This window comes from Pseudorasbora parva, chromosome 12 (genome assembly GCF_024679245.1).
Source record: "Pseudorasbora parva isolate DD20220531a chromosome 12, ASM2467924v1, whole genome shotgun sequence".
Lineage (NCBI taxonomy): Eukaryota > Metazoa > Chordata > Actinopteri > Cypriniformes > Gobionidae > Pseudorasbora > Pseudorasbora parva.
The window spans coordinates 37,354,622-37,380,621 of record NC_090183.1 but is presented as its reverse complement, the minus strand read 5'-3'; the positions used below and the strand labels follow the sequence as shown (position 1 = coordinate 37,380,621).

Here is a 26,000-nt window from a genome sequence, read left to right as displayed (position 1 = left end):
GGCTTTGTTTCCAAGTGGACCGTTAAAGAACGCAACACACGTCTCCCAGAAATCCTGGAGAATTCATCCAATCAGATTACGATTTTGAAACTCCCAAAGTGTTTCCCATTTTGTGTCCCATATGCATCAGATGTTGAGCCAACAGTCCGTGGGTGTGACGTCTGAGGCTGAGACTTAAGATAATGCAACTATTAGTTGAAGAAAATGAAATGAAGCAATGAGCAATGCAACACTTCCTCTAAATATGTATGTGTCAGGGCAAATACTGACTAATTAACTAAGTAACCAACTAAATAAATTAATAAAATAAAATGGTTATTCATTAGGAATTGATTGGGTCATAATTATCTCACAGGTAGCTCATGTGGATTAGTTGGGAAATAAAAAGGTTTTGTTTCGTGACGTCAGTACTAGGAAGAATATGATATTTGACTGACTTTATAACTTTCAGAAAATATTTTTCACAGACTGCTGAAAAACGTGTTATGCCACTGCACAGAACAAAGAGTGCTGCTCAGTTAACTTAATTTCCTGCCTGTTCTGGGCATGCTTCCACCGAAAAACATTGAGGGTGGATCACTTAACAACAAGCACCCGCCTCATGATAACACCGTTTCCCAGGCAACAAAAAAGGAGGGAAAAGCAATAGCTTCTGGATTCCAACAGACTATAAAAGCAAAGATGTTGCTCTATTTTATTCTATGGCTGCTTTTCAAGTATTAGCTTGCAGTGAGAGAACCACATCACTTCTCAAGAGAAGTCTCAAATTCTCAAGTTTTAACTTGGAAGTCTTACATCAGACTGCTCTCTTGTGGAGTTGGAAATAGTTTTGGGAATCAGTGATGGGTATGTTAGCAGCAAGCAATATTTCCTGAATTCTGGTAATATAATAAAACATATCCCTCCGAGCTTTCCACATTACAACATTGGGCTTCCATATTCTCACTGCTAACCCAAACCATTGTTTTCAAATAACAGTAATGGCTAAACCAAAAAAGAGACACAATTAATTCTAAATTATAGATTAAAAAACAATATCAAACCCAGTTTACAAAGACAAAGGCCCTCGATCTTCTTGACAGAATGAAGCCCAACACTAAATTTAAAAAAGAAAGATATTGTGATCAATGAAATCCTGTTAAACAGGACTCAAGCTGATGTTAAAACTAAAATAAATAGACTTTCTAAGAGAACCATTATCTTCTGTTACTGGAAATATTATGCAGCTGTGGTGCTTTCATATCCCTTGAACTTGTGTGAAACTAATGACTCCAATAAATCCACTAACCATATCCATAAGTCCAGCTCCATTAGACCTGCATGGACTAATGCATCTCTAGATGGTAGTGAAAAATGAGTCAGTGGTGAAATATTAATTAACATCTCCATTTTATATTCCCATTTACATCTGCCATTGGACAGACAGTCAACAGTCAATCTCTAATGCTAGTGGAGTAATACTGTCCTTACCCAGAAAGGTGAAAGTTGTTAATATGTAGTTTTCATATAAAATAACATGTAAATGTAAAATTGACAAACATAGTTCATTACATCTCACTCATATTCATGATAAATAAAGTAATCAGTTTTGAAAGTGTCTTTTCCGTCAGGAGACAGGACAGATTGAGACACTCTTGGGGGCATGAATGTAGGTCATGAGGGCATGTGTCGTGTGATGCTAAGTTTTATGGGCCCCCATAACACTCAGAAACAGCTAGAAGATTCAGTCCTGTTATTTTTCTGTACTCTAATCTCTCTTCTGTCATTCACACACATACAGACACACTGATACTCTTAGTTTATATCCTTAGAAGCAGCTCCGGGGAATTTGGTGTCAACTAGAGTTTTTTTTATTTAGACAGAAAAAAAACATATGAGATTTCGCATCAAACATCTCAGCTATGGCAATATAGTGAGACTACTGTTAAGCGCGATATAGTCATGTGTTAAAGCTAGATTTTTTTTTTTTTTTTTCATTAACAATTAAAACTGTATTTCTATCGCATTTTAAACATTATAATTATTTCTGATGCAAGCATACTAGTAGAAAATATATCGTTTTAGTATGTTGAAAAATAGCAGATTAACTGATGCATTCTGAAAAGGTATTTGGCACTATTCATATACATTTTAAATACAACCTATGCTTTTACATAGAGTCCAAACTGCTCCAAAAATGAATTAATGTAATTACTTCCAGGTGTTCCATAATTGAATTAAAGCATATCTGTGATGTTTTTTTTTTTTTACTGTACTAAAGCATAAAAATACCATAATATGTTTGCAGATATTTAGGAAACTGTTTAAGTTCACATTGATGTTTCTAAGAAACAAAATGCAACAGCTAGTTATTCTACTTTAAAATGTGCACTCCGTGTCAGAACGCCTGTTTTTATTTTGGTCTGTGTGATCCAGCCCACTTTCAATTTACTCAATAGTATTTTGACACCAGTTGATGTAAAGGACAGTGTACTGTAGCCATGGAAGCCAACAAACAAACTGGGTCAGAGAATGCAGATTATAAAAAACCTTGCTATCCATCTAAAAAGCTCCATATACAGAGGCAATATTAAATTGTGGCTAAATTAACCTAAAAATGTCACTTTATTACTGTTTTTCATCTATACTATAGGGAAGTATGCAATTTTGGATGCAGCCAATAATTTTCTGCTAAGTTACACACACGCACACACACACACACACACACACTATTGCACTATTGTAATGGCAATTTCTTATTGGTCCTCAGTGTAGCATGATTCATTACAGTTTTTCTCATTCGCTTTGGTGCATTTCTCAGATCACAGCTGACAATACTTGTTCAACCTCCACATCATCAAGTCCCTTATGCACATCATAAAAGTAATTTCTCACCATTTTGATTGCAAATGCTTTGGTACAGTCATGCAATTGATTATGTGCAATTATCTGCTATTAAACTTTTTGTGTATGTGTGTAAATGTGTCCCGAACTGATGAATTTTGAATTTCAGTAATGCAGGGAAATGTAAAGGGCTAGATCAAACAATGAACAACCAGTTCTCTAAAATAGCTCTCTGAGTCGCATCTCATGAACCTTCATTTGGCAAGCATATATAGATATACAATACAGTCATAGTTTCTTATAATGGAAGAACAACAAGGAAACAAACAGGGTCAACAGCCGGGAAGAAGAAGATGAGAAAGAATGTGTGGTGGAAGGGTACGAAGGGAAAAAAGTGGAATAGGTAGAAGACGCAAAGATTATAGACATGTTTCTGAGTAAATAAGGGCCACTATTTGAGATTGTTGAAATATCTATATGCCATACAGATAGAGTGCAGTCTTGTGAATTTTCAATCACTGTCATCAAAATCATAGCCATAGTTTACATCTGAAAATACTAACAGAATACAGTTATGTTGACAACATGACTAAGCTTTTTGACTATCATGCACTGATATGGACACCCCTCCAAATCATTGAATTCAGCACTTCCATGGCCACAGATGTATAAGATCAAGCCCCTAGGCATGAAGAATGCTTCTACAAACATTTGTAAAAGAATGGGTCACTTTCAGGTGCTTAGTGATTTCAATCATGGGACCGTGTTTTTTTAAATAATGCTACCATTGCCATCTGTACAATAAGTCTATTTGTGAAATGTCCTCAATACTAAATATTCTATGGTCAATTGTTAGTGGTATGTTCCAACATGAGTGTGCGCAAAGCAAGGGCCATAAAGACATGAATGGGTGAGTCTGGTGTGGAGGAACTTGACTGGCCTGCAGGGAGTCCTGACTGCAACCTGATAGATCACCTTTAGGATGAATTAGAGCGGAGACTGCGAGCTAGGTCTTCTCGCCCAACATCAGTGCCCTTCTAGAAGAATAAACAAAAATTCACATAAACACACTCCTAACTCTTTTGGAGGCCTTCCCGGTGAACTCTTCCTAAGAGTTAAAGCTGCAAAGGGTGGGCCAACTCCATATTAAACCCAACAGATTAGGAATGGGATGTCATTAAAGTTCATGTGCATGAAAAGACAGACGTCCCAAAACATTTGGCAAAGTAGTGTATGTTCATTGATGTAAATACTTGCTTTTGAGAGATGAACTAAGGATTTCAAGCAAGTACATGCTTTTGCAGGTAATTCATTGTGTGGTGCTGTTTGGACATATTGTTTCGATAAATGCGCTGACTGGTTTGCAAATCTTAAGGAAGTTTCAAGAAATGTACAAAAGTAACTGAGAAAAACTGTAATATGCTTATTTGGTGCTCAAGAAACTATTATTATCAACTATTATTTTTGAACGTTTCTTTTTTTAAGATAAAAAATTCAAAATAAGAATGCCATTTATTTGAAATTTAAATATTTAGTAAATTATAAATGTATTTTCTGCAACTTTTGATCAATTTTACACAACCTTAATAAATACATATTTACTTATATAAATATAAAAACATTCTGTCCTCAAACTTTTCAATGGTTGTTTATGGACGGTTATGTAAAAGAAACATATGCCTGAAAAAGTCAAAACTCTGAGCACTATATTTCTGTATCAAGCACTTGAATGGTGGAAAAGAGCACATTGAAAAGACCTATTCATTGAATTATATTTTTGTTTGGTTATATTTTTTGGTAACCTCTGTCTAAAACACTGATCAACAGGTTTTTTTAAACTCTGACTACTGTGGCAAGTGAATCGCTATAGAGAGAAGTGTATTGTTTTGATTTAGTTTTGGGGAAACTGCAGTGGGGAGGGGGAGGGTGGTGCTCTTGTTCATCACCTTTGGTGCAGTGCGGGTGTTGGCTGGGGGTGGAGGTGGGCCAGGTGTTATGTTATATAAAGGGATGACGGCCCTGCTAAGAGCTCTGAAGAACAGGATGGTGTTTTGAACAGAGGTGGTGGGTGGTGTTTTAGCCCGTGGGTTGCATTCACACACACATACTGTACAGACACTGACACAAACACTGTGTCCGGGCTTCTTTGTGCTTGTCTTCTATGAGAGCCACAGAGAGCAAGGTCAGTTCTGCTATTCTATCTATTGACGCCATAAAATAATCAAATCTAGAGGATAGACTCCTTTGAGCAGATGGATATATACAGATAAAATTATGTCAGACAACAAATTAAGATGTGGACACACAACACAAACTGACTGAATTTTACAATAAAAAGATTAATACTAGTTTTCTCCTCTTTCATGAGTAAAAAAAATAACAGAATACAACAACTAAACAACTAAAATGTGTTGTAAACTAGTGCAACAATCATTAACTGTTACATAAGAAATAATTGGCACAAGCAATACTTGTCCCACTAAATTACAGGCTGAGTGTTTAAAAGAAATATCCATGGTTAAATACAAGTTAAGCTTCATTATCATTGGAAAACATAAAACGATTTCTGATAAACATAAAAGGTTTACAATTTGTAATCATGTTAATAGATGTTAAATTACAGAACTAGTATCATTCGAAAGAAGCAAGTTATCTTCATGTTTAAAAAAAAAAAAAAAAAGATCATGGAGGGTTGGAACACCTTCCATTGTATGTCTGGACAGTGGACACACAATGCGTTTTACTACAAGACCACACAAGACCATGAAGAAATAGCATTGGTTACGCACCACACACACACACACACACACACACACACAGTCTGTTTTTAGTTTTACTAGGTTATGTAGTTGGTTTATATTACTAAAATGTCTCCTTTGTTAACATTGATGCATTAAGAACTGATCCTATCTTTATAATAATTAGATCACAGTAAAGTAAAAAGTAGAGTAGTGTGCTAGGTTGTAACAGCAATATTCTTCGTACTTTACACTAATTTACACAATTTAGGTATAAATAGTAGCCTACATTTATTAACCACTTTAATCTGAGTATAAATATGGCACTTTAAAAAATAGAGAACAAAAACACATGGTTATACTGAAACGAACCCCTTAAAATGTCATTGTGCAGCATTGGGCAACGTGGTGTCAGACTGCAAAAAAGCAACATTTCAAATGGCTATTAACCACAAGAGAGGGAGCAGCATCCATACCCAATATATTACCTGTAAGTATTTACCTGCTTTAACAAATTACATATCACATTGTTCACCAATAGGCTACCACACAGATTTGTAGCTAGTCTACCACACACTTTTGCAGTTCTAGCAGAAAAGTTCAAACTCACAGTCTAAATGTAGTGGTGGGCTTAATTTCCAATTAACATTCATTAAAGAAACTACATGAGGATGAACTGATGAATTACAGAACTTTGTCTGTCAAGAAATAAAAGACGAAAGAAACTAATCTGTTAACTTGCGCAAAATATACTCAGTGATTTAGGTTTGATGCAAGCATACTTTTGACGTATTATTTACACTTAACTGACCAAATTCACCTGACTGAAGCTCAAACTTCAAATACATGAATACGAACATCCTGACTGTGCGCGGAACCTCTTGAAGTTGCTGAAAGAGTTTGTGCTATCCGCCCGTTTTAGTTACAGGTGGTGTCACGGCCAGGTGAATTTGCTGCAGAAAAGAAAACTAGCAACCCAGTCTGACACATTATACTACGAAAGCGTCGAATAAAAATCAGTAAAGGGGAAACAACTAAGCGTTCAACGACAACCTTATAGGTCGCATTAACCGCAAAGACTTACCCGATAATTTGAGCGTTTCGGTGAAATAGGTTTATGAAGGGCTGCGTTCTTGATCGCTTCCCCAGAGAGTCTCCTGATGTTTGAGTTTGGGTTAATTTTGTCCAATATTCCGCGTGCCACGCTCTATTCGCGCGCTTTGCTGCCAACCCAGAAACCTGCACTTGGATGGATCTCTCTCTCTCTCTCTCTCTCTCTCTCTCTCTCTTCTCTCTCTCTCTCTCTCTCTCTCTCTCTCTCTCACACACACACACACACACACACACACACACTCAGGTAGAGGTTGCGGAATGGGTTTAGTGCTGCAGTTGCTGCTGAAACTGTTGGTTTAAAATAGGCTACAACTATAAACCCCCTGGAATCTGGTAATTAATCAGTGTCTGGGGATACAATCGTTTTGTATCAAAACGTAAAGTTTTAACGTTCATGCAGGTATTGGTTTGTTGTGAGAACACACAGTCCTCACAACGGTCGAAAACTGTTGCGGGCAACGAGTAAGAAGCTCTCACTGTTATGCAGTGCATTTGTCTCTGTTTATGCATGTCTTAATATATGTTGGATGAAATACTTTAAAAAGCTAGAATTTGTATATCTTCTAAATTGTTTGAGTCTAATCTGCGGCATAATTACGCCGTCTCTCTCTCTCTCTCTCTCTCTCTCTCTCTCTCTCTCTCTCTCTCTCTCTCTGTCCTGTAAAATAAAGGCAAAACTCAAACTTAAAGAAAGCATTTTTCTATCCACTTTACTTTTTTGCTATTGGGTAGATACATTAAGCTATGCCTGTCTGTGATTGACCAGAGCATATTTTCTTTAATTCAACACAAGAATAATCATATTTAAAAAGTCACAGAGTTCCAAATGTACCACATAACAGGAATGACCCAAGTGCAAAAAGAAACAGCTGCAAAATACTCCTTTTTTCTTTTCTTTTTTCAACAACGCCTCCTGCAATTACAGTTATTTCTGCAAAAAAAGGCATGTAGGCCTATCTAAAATTAAGCTTTGTAACTGCATGGGTGTAATTGTGGTGTGTGTGGCATCTGTTACTGCTCTTTTGGCTTAGTATGATTGTAGCTGTTCTCAAACATAACTTATTATTATTACTATAATAGCATATTACTATAAATAGCATGTTAATGTTGCTCGGTTTTCTTATTCTTAGTTGTTAGACATTAAAAACAGTAAACATTCAGTCATACCTGTTATATGGAAAAATACCCCCCATAAATCTGGTCATACCTGGGTGTGAGAAGATGCTTTCAGAAGTGTTATTAATGTTTAAATACCAGTGATTAATGTTTGCATATCTCTGCTGTTTTTCCAGTTATTGTAATTGAATATGTAGATTTCAGTTTAGTCATTTAAATCTATGACGCTATATATCCATGGTGCCCAAATGTATAGTTATTTAGGTTATTTGGGAAATGACAGGTGAATGCTCAGTTTGGTAACTTAAAAGGTTGTGGATTGCTAAATATTTATAATGTTTTACCTCGGCATAATTGATTATATGATTATATGAGAGAGTGTTTGTGAGTCAGCTGGTTTGTATAGCCTGTTGGGGGCTGGACACCTGCACCATATTCCAACAACGTGGGTGGACTCTGATGTGGCGCACCAAAGTTGTTTCATTAGTGACGCCATCCTCACAGACGGCCTTGTGTTGGGATGCGTGATTGTGTGTGTGTGTGTGTGTGTGTGTGTGTGTGTGTGTGTGTGTGTGTGTGTGTGTGTGTGTGTGTGTGTGTGTGTGTGTGTGTGTGTGTGTGTGTGTGTGTGTGTGTGTGTGTGTGTGTGTGTGTGTGTGTGTGTATGAATAAGGGAGACAGAGAGACATACATTCAATCTCACCAAAAAATTAAACTTTAAAGATTCAGATTTTTAAAAACGTATCTTATAGGCTAATAAAAATAGTAGCTTTTAATTGCTTGTTCTTTCTCTTTTTTTGGATCTGATGTTTTGTCATTCTCCCTCTCTCTGACCCACTTTGCTAATTATGACATTTGTTTAATTAAATCATCTGAACTGTCACTTAGCACAGCATGAAGGCGTAAAAAAAAATTAATGTCAGCCTGGAGAAACAACAAACTTTGAATGTAAGTTGCTTAAAAGGTTAGTTTGAGTTTTTGAGGTTATAGGATTTGAGTATAGATTGAATAGTCTGCATTGTATTGCACATTAATATTTTCCCAGCAAAACCCACACTCCCCAAAAAAATTAATTTTTAACATAAGATTTATGTATTTGAATTGCCTATACATTTTCCATACATTTGGATTTCATAATTTTAACATAAACAAATGAAAAAAACAATGAAATTAATATTTGTAAATCATACATAAATGAAACAGGTAAGATATATGTAATTGTATATAATATGTATAATATATGTAAAAACTGAATGTGATTCATATATGCCAGTTATACGTAAATTAAACAGTTAAAATGTATGTAATAGTACACAGAAGATCACCCATGTTAAATGATCACTGCCTAGTGTTCATGTGTGTGCTTACTACTGAGTTAAAGTATGATTGCAGTAGTGTTGATGTTAATGAGATCATTAAGTGATGATTGAGCATTATTGATGAACACCTAATGATAATGAGCAGAATCACTGAAGGGAAGAGAAATGCAAGAACTACTACTGATTTCAGCCACAGCCTTAGATGAAATAAATAGAAGATAAAATAAGACATTAAAATAAAATTCAGATAAACATGAACTCTGAACATAAAACAGGCTACAAAAACGTGTAAAAAAAAAAGAGTAAGAATCAAAGAAAATTTGTCCATCCATTCAGATCCATAATTTATGAATGGACACCATTATGAATAAAACAAAATGAATAACACATTACCTCAATAACCAAAGCAAAACTCTAAATGAGATCAGTGACTCAGCCCACTGCATGATGATTATGTCATCATCAATAAACAGCCAAAATCACTTGACAATATTTTTTATTGGCTTCCATTGCCATAACAAATGTGCTTCTTAAACACACAGTTAAAGCAACCGGAGAAAAATGTAAGCTAAAAAGTAAAGGGTCAAGAGCCTAACTAAAGCAAACACTGATCACCATCATGGTGACTTCAAATGAAACTCTTATTTTCATTAAAAACAGAAATGACTAAAATAAAGTCAGTCTGGTGAGTAATGCTGTTTGTGGAGCTGTTTAATCCTCCTCTGCTGAGATCTTCAGAGATTTAGTTTCTTCTTTTATCTTCAATTTATTTCATCTAAGGCTTTGGCTGAAATCTTCAGTACTTCTTGCGTTTCTCTTTCCTTCAGTCATTCTGCTCATTATCATTAGGTGTTCATCATTAATGCTCAATCATCACTTGGGTCTCATTAACATCAACACTACTGCAATAGTACTTAAACTTAGTAGTGAGCACACACACACACTGTAAAAAAAAGTATCCATTTGAAAAATTTCTAGTGACTGATCTCATCTAAATTTTTCAGTTGGCTGAATTGAAATTTTGTGAATTGATGCAAATTAATTAACAGAAATTCAATTCGGCAAACTGAAAAATGACATGAAAATTTTCAATTGGAGACCAAAGTTTTTTTTACAGTGCATGAACACTGTCATTATTTAACATAGGTGATTTTCTTTGTACTTTTACATAAATCTTAACTGCTTCATATGTATAACTAGCATATATGAAACACATTCAGTTTAATTACAATTACATATATCTTACCTGTTTAATTTATGTACGATTTACAAATATGAATCACATTAAGTTTAATAATTTATTTGTTAAAATTATGACATCAAAATGCATGGAAAATGTATATGCAATTCAAATACATAAATCTTATGTTTAGACATGAATTTCTTTGGAGAACGTGTAGTCAGTCAGTCTCTCTATCTGTCTCTTCAAAAGGGGACAGTTAAGATTAAGATTCAGCCAAAAGGCTGATGAAACAAATGGCTGATGTTATTTGCAGTAAATATACAGAATATAAAATACAAATACAATAACATTCTTACTTAAATATGTACAGTTTGAAAATCCGATTTTAGATTATGTTTCAGTATTCTGAACATTTAAATTCACAACAAACCAATATTTTTGTGACCTCTATAAATAACACGGCAAGAACGAAGCAAGTTTTTCTTTTCAAAATATTTTTAGAAAAGGGTTTCGGCTAAATCCGACATCATTGACCCTAGTTTTCAAATGCTATTTGCATTATGAGTTCTTTAAAGATGATTGGTTACCTTGACAACGATTGTCTGGTCTCGTTTTCTACAAGCATCATGACAGAGCGCCGGGGAGAGAGCGAAACGTATCAACTAACAAGCCTCGGCTTGCTGGGAACAAACTGTCTCTATCGCAGTTTTGTGAATAAAAAATCTTTTGGGAGGGAGTTGCACTTGCAATGAAGTGGTGAAGAATTAGAGGCCTGACAGAAAGTAGTCGAATGAGAGTAGAGTAAACTGATATTTCATGCTGCCACCATGCAATATTTAGCATTTTTGAGTATACAATCAACAAAAATTAGACTTTTTACCTAAAGATACACAGTCAAGTAGTTATTTAGCAGACAGAATAATCCAAAGTGATACTTATTTTAGGGAGAGCCTTTTTGAAAAAGGCCCTCTAAAGCACGTGGTGAGATTAGAACTTGCAACCTTTCTCCAGCCCATAAGAATCAGATGCTTTTACCATGGCTTAAACTAGAAATGTAGTATGTTGCATGTGCACGTATGTGTGTGTTTGTGTGGGCGGGTGTGTGGTACAGACTCAGAATCATGAGCTCAATCCCCTCAGTGCTTTGCCACTGTAGATGACAAACTCTCATGTTGTCATGGTTACCACAACACAGATGCCCCAGTTACGTCCAGTGCCATGAAGAGTGGCACATTCTCCATCACAGATGAAGACATCTTTCATAGACTGAATGTTAACATTAACGTTGCATAAATGTTTTGATACGTATCTGACACTTAGTTAGACCAGAAGGATCTGTGAACAGCTTCAGATATAAAATCAGACACGTTTTCCTGATGATATAACTTTATTGATGCCTTTTCAGACATTACTCTTTGATTGTGGAGAGCCAATCAGAAAGGCCCGCTGAGTTGCGTCCTAAGTGCACATGATCTGCATCGAGGGGAAGGAATGAATGGAGGACTTTCTCACTGACTGACAATTGATGGACACCGAGAGATTTTCCGGTTTTCAAGTGCTTCTGTCCTTTTTGTGAAATGTAGCTGGTCTGTCTGCAGACTGTAAATGTTTAATAATGTTGTTTTTTACAGCGCAATCTAGCGCAAGCCTTCACACCAGAGCGTCTCAAACCTGCTCAAAAGGCCACTAAAGAGCACTGCTTCTTTTCTGTTGAATACTAACACAAAATATTTAGCTTAAGATGTGTTTGAATGTAATATAGCATATTTTGGTTTGTATATACGGATACCTTGTGATTTGTCAGTTCTAGTTAGTGTTGAGAGTTAGCTGGCATCATGATTCCCAGCGGTGACGGTTCACTTCTCCTCAGCACAAACTCACAATAGAGCAAATATATGTTTTTCTGCACAAATTTGAAATCAATTGATACAGCAACGTGATTTTCTAAAGAATTCTGTTGGCCATCCAACATATTCAGCGTCAAAGCTAGGTTGCCATGGTGATAAGCACAGAAACCAAATCAGGGTCCTTGGAAGATGAGTGTTGTGTGTGTGAGTGTGTGTGTGTGTATGACATGGAGTATAAGTAATGGAATTAACCATGCCCTGATCATCCATCGGTACTGTATTTCGAGGTTTTTGAGGTTACTCAGGCTCTAAACTTTACATATAGAATCCACTTAGGGTACAAAAAGTGTACTGGATATTGTTCATGGCGCTTTAATGTTCTCCTTGCACAAGATGACTTAAAGAAATGAAAGTTTGTTATTGAACAATAGGTTTGTTTAAAAGTGTCATATATTTGACAAGAAGCCATTAGTTTACACTAATTCATGGCAATATTCTACATCATATACAGTATACACAGAGAGTGTGGATGATGCATACACTGTGCAAGCCTTAGAAGTGTTTGTGCTCACCGGAAATCTCAGCTATGGGTTTGAAAGGAGTCAAGGCCGATGAACAACAAACACAGAGTGCGTTGAGCAGCATGTTCTCATCGTCCTTTAAAGACATTCCAAACCTGTATGACTTCCTTTCTCTGTGGTACTCAAAAGATAATTTTTGCAAGAATGTTTTTGGTGACGACTGTGAAGTATATTAGAGTGAAACAACTTCTCAAACAACAATAATTAAGGGGAAGCACTTGATTTTGTCCATAGACTTGTCCATAAAAATGATGCCCCTTCACTCCTGTCCATAAGTAAGTGAAGCCAGTCTCGCTAATCGTTTAGTTAATGCAGAACAACTCATTATCGATGTGAAATAAATAGTTATGGAGATGTAGAAATGAAAGTTGAAGCTCCAATAACCTCCTGAAAATAGTCAGTTAGTGCCTCAGTGACTACTTCGCACTGAGAAGCCGTCAATCTCAGCTGTCAAACATGACGTCACATATAGCATAAAACAACAAACAAAAATAAACTTATTTAAAGAACAAACACTTAAACTAACATCAGCGTGATACAAACTGCCTAAAATGACAGAAAACATCTTTTAGAAAAAATTATTTGAAGTGTAATTTAATTGTTTAGTTTATCCTATTACATGACATAGAGAGGGCGGGGTTTGTGCTCTATGCAGTCACCTGGGGGCGATCAATTTGCTTTGGCTTCAATTTTTAATGCTTGATTTTGTCCATCAGGAATTGGGTTTGTCTCATTCAGTTTCCTAGCTCCCGAGGTCGTGAATCAGTATATCGCGTGTATTTGGGCACTGGTAAGGACAGTAAAAGGTTTGCTCACTACACATTGGGACACTGATGACTCCATTTCCATCGACATGACCATCCTCATTGTTAAATAACATAATTTATGAACAACGGCAGAGCTTATATCTATAACTTGTAATGGTATAAAGTACATTATGATAAAAACTTTTCTTGTTACAATACGTGCAACATTTCAGCCTAAATAAATTATAAATGTTTGCTAGATTGTGCTCATTACCTGTCTAACGATGTATGTTTATGCTAAGATATAATAAAAATAGTTTCTGTTTTTAAAAACACATATTTCATGTCGTTATAGGTCATTATGTGTAGTGAGCATCAATGCACGCTGGGTTTTGCGGTACATTGTGAGACTTTTTAGGGAGTGAACATTCCAGTGCACTGATTCTGCGATTGATACAGCCCTTAAAATGGCCGACTTCTTGATCCGTGCCATGACTACTGAACTAGGGAGCTGATTGAGACACCCATTGATTGGATGGTTGTGGTTGGCTAGTGGTCGATCTAATGTGAGTGACAGGTTGCTCCAGAGAAGAGAAGACGCTGCAAGAGGGAGGGTAAGTTATTTTGATTTAAGGTTACAAGGGCACATAATAAAGCGTGTGTAGATAAATATTTTGTAATAAATACCCCAATATTCCATTTTTTTATTTTTATTTAAGCTTTATTAGGACCTGTTAACAAGAATCGGGCAAACAGATATCTCAGCAACAGATCATGTATTTAGCCAGATATCTATTATTTTGGATTTGCAAAATTGAAAGAAATACAAATGGATTAATTTTTAAAACATGCTGGGCCTTGCTAGCTGAATATCTCATTTGATTGCTTGTCTCAGCATGCAGTTTATGACATTGTTGAAAACGACTGTTGAAAACATAACAGCACAAAACAAGAAATAAATAAGTACAAAAGCACATTGTTTTCATGTAATCAAAATGTTAATAAATCTTTTTAAAGTGCTTTCTTTACATTTAAAGGCCAAGTATACGCTTATCTAAACTAATAATATTCTCTCATTGAAATATTTGGAGGCAGATTGACCTTTTGTAAGATGGCAGCTGAAAACATTTTTGCATAATTGTAATTTTAGGTTTAGGTTTGACCTTTGCCTTCTTTGCACAATGCTCGGAAAGATCATATATCACCGCCTGTTTTTTCTCTCCCTCTTTGTCACACAAAACAATGACTGCATGGGTTTACTAAAAATAGCACTGTTGGCGTATTCTTTCCAAAATGCCTTATGGAAGCCATTACTCTGTTGATAAACTGACAAAATAGATAGATGTATATTCTCATACATAAATCCCACCACAAATCCAATCCAAATGTATAGCCAAAAGAGCATAATGCAGTGATGCAGAATGAGCTTAGCAAAATCACGCTGATTCATGAGCGAATAAACAAGAAACTATACAAGCGCCAACAACAACGGCCTTGATATAAATCCTAAGAGCGACGTTAAGTCACACACACCCTAATCAAGGTGGTGGTGGTGGTGTGTGTGTGTGTGGGGGGGGGGGAACAGCGCATCTACAATGATACTGAATCCTTTGGTCTTTTGTATTAAGAGTTGCAGATGGTAAATCAAGTTGCATTAATAATGACGATTCACAGTTTTCACATCTGCTAGAAGCAGCCCTCCAAAGTAAGAGTAAAGGGTTTCTATGACTACCTCTGTCAAGAAAGAAATAGAAAAGCACAGCTGTCTCCTAAGCTTAACTCAGGTGTATTGCATAGAACTCTGCAATATACCAGCTTTGAGCAACAAAAAAAAAAAAAAACAAGAGCCCGGGGCGCAAAAACTCTGCTGAAGAGATTTGATAAACAAACACCAATTGGAAACAGCTGAAGACAGAATAAGGCAGAAGAGAGAGATACACTGTCAAAGTCAGTCATTTTTTCTTATTATTTCATTCTTGTGTAATAGCTGCAGTAATATAGAGGGGGGGAAAAACTAAAGAAAAGGGGAGGCTCAATAAGCAGAATATTTTTTATTTTTTTTATTTTTGTGGATCCAGAGAATAATATATTTGTCTATTTAGGGCCATTCAAAGGCAGCAGTGTATTGTGGGGGAAAAAATTAAGCAAAATGTACACCAATTGTGTATATGACAGGTGAAGTTAATAACATTGATTATCTCTTCATCATGCCACCTTTTAGTGGCTGGGATATATTAGGTGAAAGTGAATTTAGAAGCAGGAAAAATGGGCAAGCATAATTTGAGTGAGTTTGACAAGGGCCAAATTGTGATGGCACCCCACAAGAGCATCTCCAAAACTGCAGCTCTTGTGGGGTTTTCCCGGTCTGCAGTGGTCAGTATCTATCACAAGTGGTACAAGGAAGGAACAGTTGCGAACCGACGACGGGGTCATTGGTGGCCAAGGCGCATTGATGCATTTCAGGAGAGAAGGTCTAGCTCAAATTGCTCAAGAAGTTAATGTTGGTTCTGATAGAAAGATGTCAGAATACACAGTGCATCAGTCAGGGTGGCCATGCTGGCCCATGTACACCATTGAAAGTGCCACCAGTGGGCACATGAGCATCAGAACTGGACCACGGAGCAATAGAAGAAGGTGGCCTTGTCTGATGAATCAGGTTTTCTTTTACATCATGTGGACTGACGGGTGCGTTGCTTACCTGGGGAACACATGGCACCAGGATGCACTATGGGAAGAAGGCAAGCTGGCAGAGGCAGTGTGATGCTTTGGCCAATGTTCTGCTGGGAAACCTTGGTTCCTGCCATCCATGTGGATGTTACTTTGACATGTACCACCAACCTAAGCGTTGTTGCAGAACTTTCATGGAAATGGTATTCTCTGGTGGCTGTGGCCTCTTTTTAGCAGATAATGCGCCTTGACACGAAGCAAAAATGGTTCAGGAATGGTTTGAGGAGCACAAGTTTAAGGTGTTGACTTGCCTCCAAATTCCCCAGATCTCAATCCAGTCGAGCGTCTGTGGGTCGGAACAAGTCCGATCCATGGAGGCCCTACCTCGCAACTTACAGGATTTAAAGGATCTGCTGCTAACATATTGGTGCCAGATACCACAGCACACCTTCAGGGGTCTAGTGGAGTCCATGCCTCAATGGGTCAGGGCTGTTTTGGCAGCAAAAGGGAGATCAACACAATATTAGGCCATAATGTTGCCTGATCGATGTACGTATATAAGCATTTCCTCCTATTTTTTAAATCAGTAAAAAATTTAATTAAACTCAAAAGTGACAGTAAAAATATTTATAGTGTTACAAAAATGTGTATTTCAAATAAATGTTGTTCTTTTGAACTTTCTACAATTCATAAACCATACTGTTTTCTGCCTTTTCCTGTGTGTGTGTGTGTGTGTGTGTGTGTGTGTGTGTGTGTGTGTGTGTGTGTGTGAGAGAGCCTGTTTATGTGGATTATGAGGACACAAATTTGTATAACTACATGGGTATTACACTGGTATTACACTATAAATGTGGTTTATGAGGACATATCAAATGTCCTCATAATTCAAATGGCCTTAAAAACATACTAAATTATGTTTTTTTGAGAAAGTAAAAATGCAGAATGTTTCCTGTGATGGGTAGGTTTAGGGGTAGGGGCAGTGTAAGGGGATAGAAAATACGGTTTGTACAGTATAAAAACCATTACGCCTATGGAGAGTCCCTGTAAACCACATAGACCAACATGTGTGTGTGTGTGTGTGTGTGGCAACAAACTAGACACAGTCAGAGAAATTAAACTGTAAATTGAGAAACGAGACAAATACACAAGAAACCCCACTTTTGCAATATCGATTTGTCAAACAAACTCACCTCCTCAAAGCATTTGGTGTACATTTTTCATAAGATCTATCTGCTAATCGCAAGCAGATCATTGACGTATAGTTTGTGTAGGCTACGTCAGCAACCTCGCAGTACATACACTGAAAAGAAAATGGCTACAGACAGCAGAGCATGTGATTATGTGCTTTTATATATTATAGATGAAGCGAGTTGATGCATATTTCATACCCAGGAATGTAAATTGAGCTGCACAAGCAATACGAGGAAAGTGAAGTGCTGGCCATGTCGCAACTCATCAAACCCAAAGGTCAGCATAATTGGTATGAATTTTCAAGTAAAGTTTTAACTAAAGTTTTATACTTTAGTTTTTCATGGCTACCATTAAATTCAAAGTAAAAGTCCATTCATTATCTTGGTAAGCTATTTTCTCTGTAAAAGGTAGGCACATGTGCATCTTGGGGAATAAAAAAAAAAGTCAAGATACTTTGATAAGGGATTGTTTCTTTATTATGCTTCTTTAGCTCAAAATTTGTTTGTATAGCACATCAAGCTCTTTTATCTCAAAGGATCAAGAACATTTTTATTTCTCATGATATGAGTCCATTAGAAAAATTTGGCTTAATAAGACCTGAAGTAGGCTAGTTTATAGTCTATATGGAGGAAATGGATCTAAAATTGTTGGTGAAATATTTATCTTGATGATGCCTGGATTTCGTGGAGCTTTTATTATGCCACAGATGACCGCTTCGGCTTCTTCTGGTCATGCATGGTCAAGATTTAAACAATAAAACAATCATTAGTTTTCTATTGATGAATATATACAAACAGTTGCTCACCTGTCTAATAAAACATAATATAAAGCGTGTTTGGTGTTTCCATTTTTCTATATGTCAATTGTTGTAAATAATTGTTAAAGGGGGGGTGAAATGCTGTTTCATGCATACTGAGCTTTTTACACTGTTAAAGACTTGGATTCCCATCCTAAACATAGACAAAGTTTCAAAAACTAATGTTGGACGTCTGATGGAGTATTTCTGTGTCAAAAATACTCCTTCCGGTTTCTCACAAGTTTCGGAGAGTTTTTTTCGAGTATGGCTCGGCTTGACGTTAAAGGACAACTCCGGTGAGAAATGAACCTAGGGGTAATTAACAGATGGTTACAGAGTAGATCGTTCTCTGGGATGCGTTTTCTTGAAAATCGAATGTAAAGAGTTTTATCTCTAAAAACAGATTAGCTTATAGCGCTTGTCTATGGGGCACAGGGTAGACACAGGGTGGTAAAATTAAATCGCTATAATACCACTAACAAGGCTCAAAATAGACTCACACTAACACAGTAGCATAATGAGGGTCCCAAGATGCAAACCGAAGCATTGAGAACTTTGTAAGAGTACAAACAGTTTAATAAGAAGATACGTTGTAAACATAGTGCCTTACGCGTTCACGGATAGGCACCGTCTCGAAAAACAGTCTCGATGAATCGATCTACGAGCGCTATTCTAAGTGAGCTGGTCGATAGGAATTAAGTTTGTGAAATGTAATAACATGGACATTTTTATTTTTATTTATTTATTTTCTCTGTTGTGTTCAGTGTTTTCTTCCGGAAACAACGGCCCATATGAGATTCCAAGTCACAGTTCATCACTTAGCAGAGCTCTCGTCGCTCGATGAGTCGAGACTTTTTTCCAAGATGGTGCCTGTTCGTGAACGCGAAATGCACTCTGTTTATAAAGCGTCTTCCTATTAAACTGTTTGTACTCTTACAAAGTTCTCAATGCTTCGGTTTGCATGTAGGGACCCTCATTATGCTACTGTGTTAGTGTGAGGCTAATTTTAGCCTTGTTAGTGGTATTAACTAGCGATTTAATTTCACTACCCTGTGCCCCATAGACTAGTGTTACAAGCTAATCTGTTTGTAAAGATAAAACTCTTTACATTCGATTTCCATGAAAACGCATCCCAGTGAACGATCTACTCTGTAACCATCTGTTAATTACCCCTAGGTTCATTTCTCACCGGAGTTGTCCTTTAATAGAGCGGAAGGTCCTTGTATGGGCCGTACGGGCTCTTCTCCCGGTAGGGTGCAGATCCAGTCCTCGTTATAGTCCGCGCTGCGCTCCACTTTATTCCTATGGGTGACATCAAGCGACTTCAACGCTTCAGCACAGCATTCCGGGAAGGCAGCGCTGCATTTGAACCGATTTGAACGCAGAAATGACGGGAAGCTTCACATCGCTTCAGTCGCGTCGCAAAGTGGATCTCTACAGTGACTGCTGTCAGGACTTCACCAAATCATACCAAAGAAGTGTGTTTTTGACGGAGCGGTCCCAGCGATAAAGGTTCGGTCCTGCTTTGGAAGCAGCCGGTGAGTAAAACTGCTTCAAATGTCTGTGCTGTTGGCTCGTCGCGTGAGTTAACATCAGTAAACGACACGATCGCGTGCTTCGTCATTCAAATGCGCTAATGGTTACTCCATTGTTGTTCTGTATAACGTTACACTAGTCTGACGTGCAAAACCGTTTTGCTTGCTACTGCTAAGGTTTAGTCGCATACAATAGTCCATAAACCGAATCATGTCCTCATAAACTGCGAGTAAAGACACACAAATGTTGACAGGCCACTAAATACAGTCCATTCCACAGAGACGGACGTCCTGAAGTTGCTGTTTCTCCTGTTCAATTTATTTCAGCCTCCGAATGATTCTGGATCATATCTATTAGCTGAGCTCGATAGCCATGAGTTTCTCCACGCTTGAGGACGTCACCGCTTTGCGCGCTCGTCATTCTTTAGCTCCGCCCACACGATACGCCTCCAGGCGCTCAGTTTTTTCCGGAAAGACTCGATACAGCCCATATTTCTTTTATAAACATAATAAAACTAAAGACTTTTCGGATATATGAAGGATGCAATACTACTCTATAGGTACTCAAGATTGACATGAGATTGAGTGTTTCACCCCCCCCTTTAATGTCCTAGCTAAAATCGCTTAATAAGTCAACAAACATATTGTTCTACTCAGCCAAAATGCTCTTCTTACTTTCTAAAATATCTAACAATTCTTAAATCAAGATGCATTAACTATATAAGTAAAATGATTTAAAGATATTTTTTCTTGTTTTGTTAAAAATAAAATCAAAATGAAGTGAGTTTTAATTAAAAAAGGCAAAATTATCTGCCAATGGGGTGAGAAAAAAATGATTGTTTCTGATTGAAATCTTGTAACAAAATATAAAACACTGGCCTGATGGTTTTTGGATATACTGCAAAAATCCCACATAGTGCACCTTTTAATAAATATTTATATTAATGTCAATTACTTAGGCTATATAGAGGTTTAAATGTCCTAAACCTTTGAGCTCTCTTTGTAACATCTTCCTCTGGCATAACTCTCAGATGTTCAAGCTTCAACAACAAAACAAACTGCCATATATCCTTTTATATATATATATATATATATATATATATATATATATATATATATATATATATATATATATATATATATATATATATATATATATTACACACTTGGAATAAATATTTCTTTGTGAATGCTAAATTAAAATAATTATCCTATTTTGTTTAGCTAAGAGGTGAAACATTAACAAAAGACCTCAAACTTTCTCTCATAACAGAACATTCTGCCACTCTCAGTGTGATCTGGAGAGATCAAAATGGCTTACCTTAGCAAGCACTCCAATGCTGCTGTAGCCTTGGGTCTGTGGGGAAAAATGTTTTTCATGGCATGGTAACCATTTTTCAATTAATTCCTATCCACAGACATTTTCAATCCAACAGCATTCATGTGAATACCTATCTGTACCTTTGTGACCTCAGAGAGACTTTACATAATCTCTCTAGATGTTTTGCGACAATACAGAGAAGCAGTGGCAGGAGGATGGAAGAATACACTGCAGCTCTATTTGCTGGAAACACATTGATTCAAGGCTAAACTTCAAGCTGAATACAGAAAACAAGATGTTAGTGTAAAGAAGCACGAATGCACAAAATCGTGACTTTTAGGTAGCTTGGATAGTCAAGATACATATATCTAACCACAATCTAACCAAAAATACAGTATAACAATTGATAAATATGAGCAAAGGGTATATAGCTGTGAAAATAAATCAGCATTGTTTATCCTTTAGATCTTAAAATCATAAAATTCTAAGTAAAAGATGTTACAAATCTGCCTGGTATTGTGAAATAAAGATGTGTGATATTGTTCTAATCTAATGCATGGAAAGTTTGAGTGGCCAATGACTCCAAAGATCACAGCTGGAGAATTGCAGAGATTAGTGGAGTCTTGTGGTCAGAAAGCATAAGAAACAAATTATCAAACAGCTCCACATCACCACATGTTGTCTGGGAGAGTTTCAAGAAAAATGATCCTTGCTCATCCAGAAACAAACACCAGCATATTCAGTTGTCAGACACGATTGGAACTTCAAAAAGGAACTGGGTTGTGTGGTCAGATGAAACAAAAAAAGAGCTTTTTGGCAGCAAACCAAACAGATTAGTTTGGTGCAAACGGTGTAAAAAGTACCCCATGTCCACGGTTAAATATACCGCTGTATCTTTAATGCTGGACATCTTTTTTGAGATACATGGTTCGTGGATTCTATCAAACACCAAAAGATTTAAACAATTTAAAACTTGACTGCTTCTGCTACAAATATTATAATGGGGCTGTGGTTAGATCTTTCATCAGGAAAATTATTCAAAACAAACAGCAAAATTAACACAAAATTGGTAGCCTGACAAGCCAGACCCACATCAAGATGTTTGGTCTGGAAACTCACCATAGACAGGGCTCAATCCGAGGGGCGGGATAAACGGTTGTCTTTCAAACTCCCTCTGCACGCGATAGGATAGCGCTACCACCAACCAGAGCAACGAAGGTGAAACGGAGCTTGTTGACAGATTAAACATTCGCCGTATCCGGTCGGCTAAACTCCGAACACATCTTCCCTTTTTAAGAATGACTTCAGTGCCGTTCTTTGTTCTTTTCTCAGAGAAAAGCTTAACTCCAAGTCTTCCGGAATCGCAGTCAAAGCTGATTCGAAAGACCGCCGCCGTTCGCCAGTTTCTGTGTTTACTAGAAGCACGCAAACGCAACTCGGCCGTCGTCATTATGGCCCCACCCACCGACTCTATACACGATGTGATTGGACCGGCAAGAGTTAGGCGAAAACAGCTCAGAAGGGTATTGAGAGTTCCTAGATAACACTTGTGGGCAGATTAAATTTGCTGCCGCTAGGGTGCGTCTAGATTTCTAGGCTACAAAATTGGGTCACCAACTCTGTATACCTTTGATTTTTCCAGGTTTTGGACACTTTTGTGAATGTATGTGTGTAGCATTTTTTCGGCAAAGTACAAACACACTGTACCCGTACAGATAAGCTTTAAAGCTGCAGAGGAAGAACACAATGTCCAATAGATGACAGGTGCTGGAATAATAACAAGAATAATCCTGTAGGAAAAATACCTGAATGAGTTTGATGAACTTAGAGTAAAAAGGGGGTAATGAAACAGTATCTAAAAAATGTACCTGTCAGATTCAGGGACCCTTCTGTATCTGTAAGTATATCGCTATCAGACAAATATGAGCTGACATCATATGAGTCACTTTATTAAATGTTGACTTTAGATTTAGTGACCCTAGCCATATCATACCTCAGACAAATATGCATTTGTAAGGAACAAACTAGGATCTGCAACATTATTTGTTAGTGCAGTAAATAAAGATTCAATCAAATTTGAACTCATTTGGATCAACACCTGCTGTGACTCTGAAATCTGATGTCATCTGAAAGCTTTCTTGAGACTCCACTGAAAAACACAAACAATACTCTGGTCTCGAGGAGGATTGAAAATAAGACACAAATAAAGCACGCCTGTAGAAAGCTCACTGGTCAGGTTTTATCTATATTTTAGCGGAATCCTATAGTCTACTGTACACTGTAAAAAAAAAAAAAATCAGGTCTCCAATCAGAAATGTTCTAGTGACTGATGATGACATCAAAACAATGTAGTTGGCCAAATTGAATTTCTGTTAATTAAATTGCATCAATTCACAGAAGTTCAATTTTGCCAATTGAAAAAAGATGTGATCAGTCACTAGAAAATGTTCAATTGGAAACATTTTTTATTTTTATTTTTTTACAGTGTAGCCATTCATTCATCAGTCACAATTCCATCCTTCGGATAAGACGTTAAACCAAGGTCCTGACTCTCTGGTCAATAAAAATCCCAGGATGTCCTTCAATAAAGAGTAGGTGTAACCCTGGCATCCTGGGCAAATTTGCTCATTGGCCTCTGTCCATCATAATCGTCCCGAATCTTGATTGGCTTCATCACTCTGTCTCCTCTCCACCGATCAGCTGGTGTGTGGTGGGTGTTCTGGCGCAATATGGCTGCCGTCACATCATCCAGGTGGTTGAGGAGAGATTCCCCCCTTATGTAAAGCGCTTTGAGCGCCTAGAAAAGGGTTATATAAATGCAACAAATTATTATTATTATTATTAATTTATCCCAATTCTGTTTACCTTTGATTTTTCCAGGTTTTGGACACTGGGTGCATTAGCAAAGACCAACAACTGAACAGTCAGTGGAGAAATCATGAACAGACAAGACCACTAAACTTCAAAATAAAAGCACACCAGTTAAGGAGACATGAAACCACAGAGACTTTTTAATATTTGTTTTAGGTTTGACTCAGAAAAGCAATAGAACAAATCTCTTAAAGGGGTGGTTGCATGCGATTTCACTTCTTTTTTTTTACTTTATAAATTTTTTTTGTAATGTTGCTGCTTGAGCTGCTCAGAAAAGCAATAGCACAAATCTCTTAAAGGGGTGGTTGCATGCGATTTCACTTCTTTTTTTTTACTTTATAAAAAAAATGTGTAATGTTGCTGCTTGAGCATAAACAGTGTCTGCAAAGTTACAGTGCTGAAAGCTCAATGCAAACGGAGATATTGTCATAACGTCCGATTTGGACTACAACAAGCCTCTTCCCAGGTTGGTGACATAATAAACCCTTGCTATGAACATATGTTTCCAGACAACCTTTTCTCGCAACTTCAGCCAATAAAAATACATGAAACTACATTTGGCCATCTAACCAATCTTAGACCATTGCGTTTTTCGGAGGGACGGGCTTCATAAGCAGGAATCAAACGGGCCATTCCAGGGACAGTGGAGATAGTGTTGTGGAATAAAGGTAAAATTTAAGAGAAAATACGTATACGTAAAAAAAAGAAGAAAAAAAAAGTATTAAGACATGTTATACTGCGCCCCATAAACACAACTAGGCCTAAAAAAATACCACGAGTAGTGCTTTTAAAAATAGGCTATTCATCTCAAACCACCCATAAAAATCACCCTCTCTTTCAAAAAAGACAACCCATGAAAACTGGATTAATGGTTAAAGAAACGTCCATGTCTCAGGGATTCTGGAGCGCCTATACAGTACATGTAGCTCGGTCATGCGTGACTGCTCAAGAATCCCTCCACGAAAAAGCTCATTGAACAGCAAACCTCCATCATTCAATTCCAGCCTTTCTCTCTCTTTCTCCCAAACCTGCTGTGTTATGCTCAAATTCTGCTGGGTCTCTAACAAAGCCTGAGTGAAGGAAACAGTGAGAGTTAAATACACATTTGTTTTCAAAGTGAGTAAAAATAGTATTTAGATGAAGGACAGTTGCTGGTAGCTATGCAATCAAACTGTTTCTTGGAAGTTAAGTTACAGAGGTATATAGAGTAGGCCTACTAGGTGTATATGTTTCAATACCTGCATAATTTCATTTTCCAGTTGAGAAAGCTGAACTGTGCTAGACATAATGTGTTTCTGTTTGTTGGAATATGGAATGGCATTTGCAACCAATTTTACTTTGCAACATGATGTATTTATGAGTGAAATAGTCATTGAAAAAAAAAATTGGATGGATAATTGTTCATCCATCAGCGGTTGCTGGATCTTGAGAAGTAGGTGTTTCATAAAAGAATTTAGCCAGACATGTAAGGAGGCTGAAAGTCACGTTTACTCTGTATCTCAGTGGTAATGCATATATTTAATCTATTTTTATTTGTACCTATTTGCCAATACTTAATCACAAAATCCCAGCACTAAATTACTGCATTAACTTCAAGACTTTAGAAAGCATGATTGACAACAGTAGCCTAGAACAATGCACTTATAAAGTCCACCAGAGTCAATTTTCATTTCTCATTGACCTTAATTCTCACTTGTGAATAACTTTCCATAATATGATTTAAATTTAAATGGATTTTAAAGAGATCAAGGCTATCAGTTAGACTGAAAAGACAGAATGACTCAGCATTTCATGACACTGGCATTTAAGTGTTGCTTCTTCCCAATGTGACAACTATGACTCACTGCAGTCCACTAGAGGACAGACATCGACACAACCTACTGATGCTAGCGATACTAACGTTATAGTTGGAAAATATATTACAGTAGGTATATACTGACCTCCAGTGTTGAGGAAAGTGAATCCCTCCAAGCATGCCCTAAATCACTATAGAAAAATGTATCAGAACATTTGTTAAATCTACTGCACGTCACTGAGCCATTAGCTGTTACTTTGCTAAAAACAATGTTGCTTAGTAGCTATTTGCATCTTGGTAAATTTTTTAAATTTGTACCACCTGATACTTTTAATAGAACCAACCAATGTAGTTAACG

At 37.0% G+C, this 26,000-nt stretch overlaps 1 protein-coding gene across 1 annotated transcript in view; it reads right to left on the bottom strand.

The window, feature by feature from the left end:
• The window catches only part of camkva (CaM kinase-like vesicle-associated a), a 34,312-nt gene extending 27,497 nt beyond the window's left edge, over positions 1 to 6,815 (bottom strand). Inside the window, exon 1 of the mRNA XM_067458505.1 lies at positions 6,646 to 6,815. The gene's annotated coding sequence lies outside the window, so the exon portion shown is untranslated. The remainder of the gene's footprint in view (positions 1 to 6,645) is intronic.
• Between the last annotated feature and the right edge of the window lie 19,185 nt (positions 6,816 to 26,000).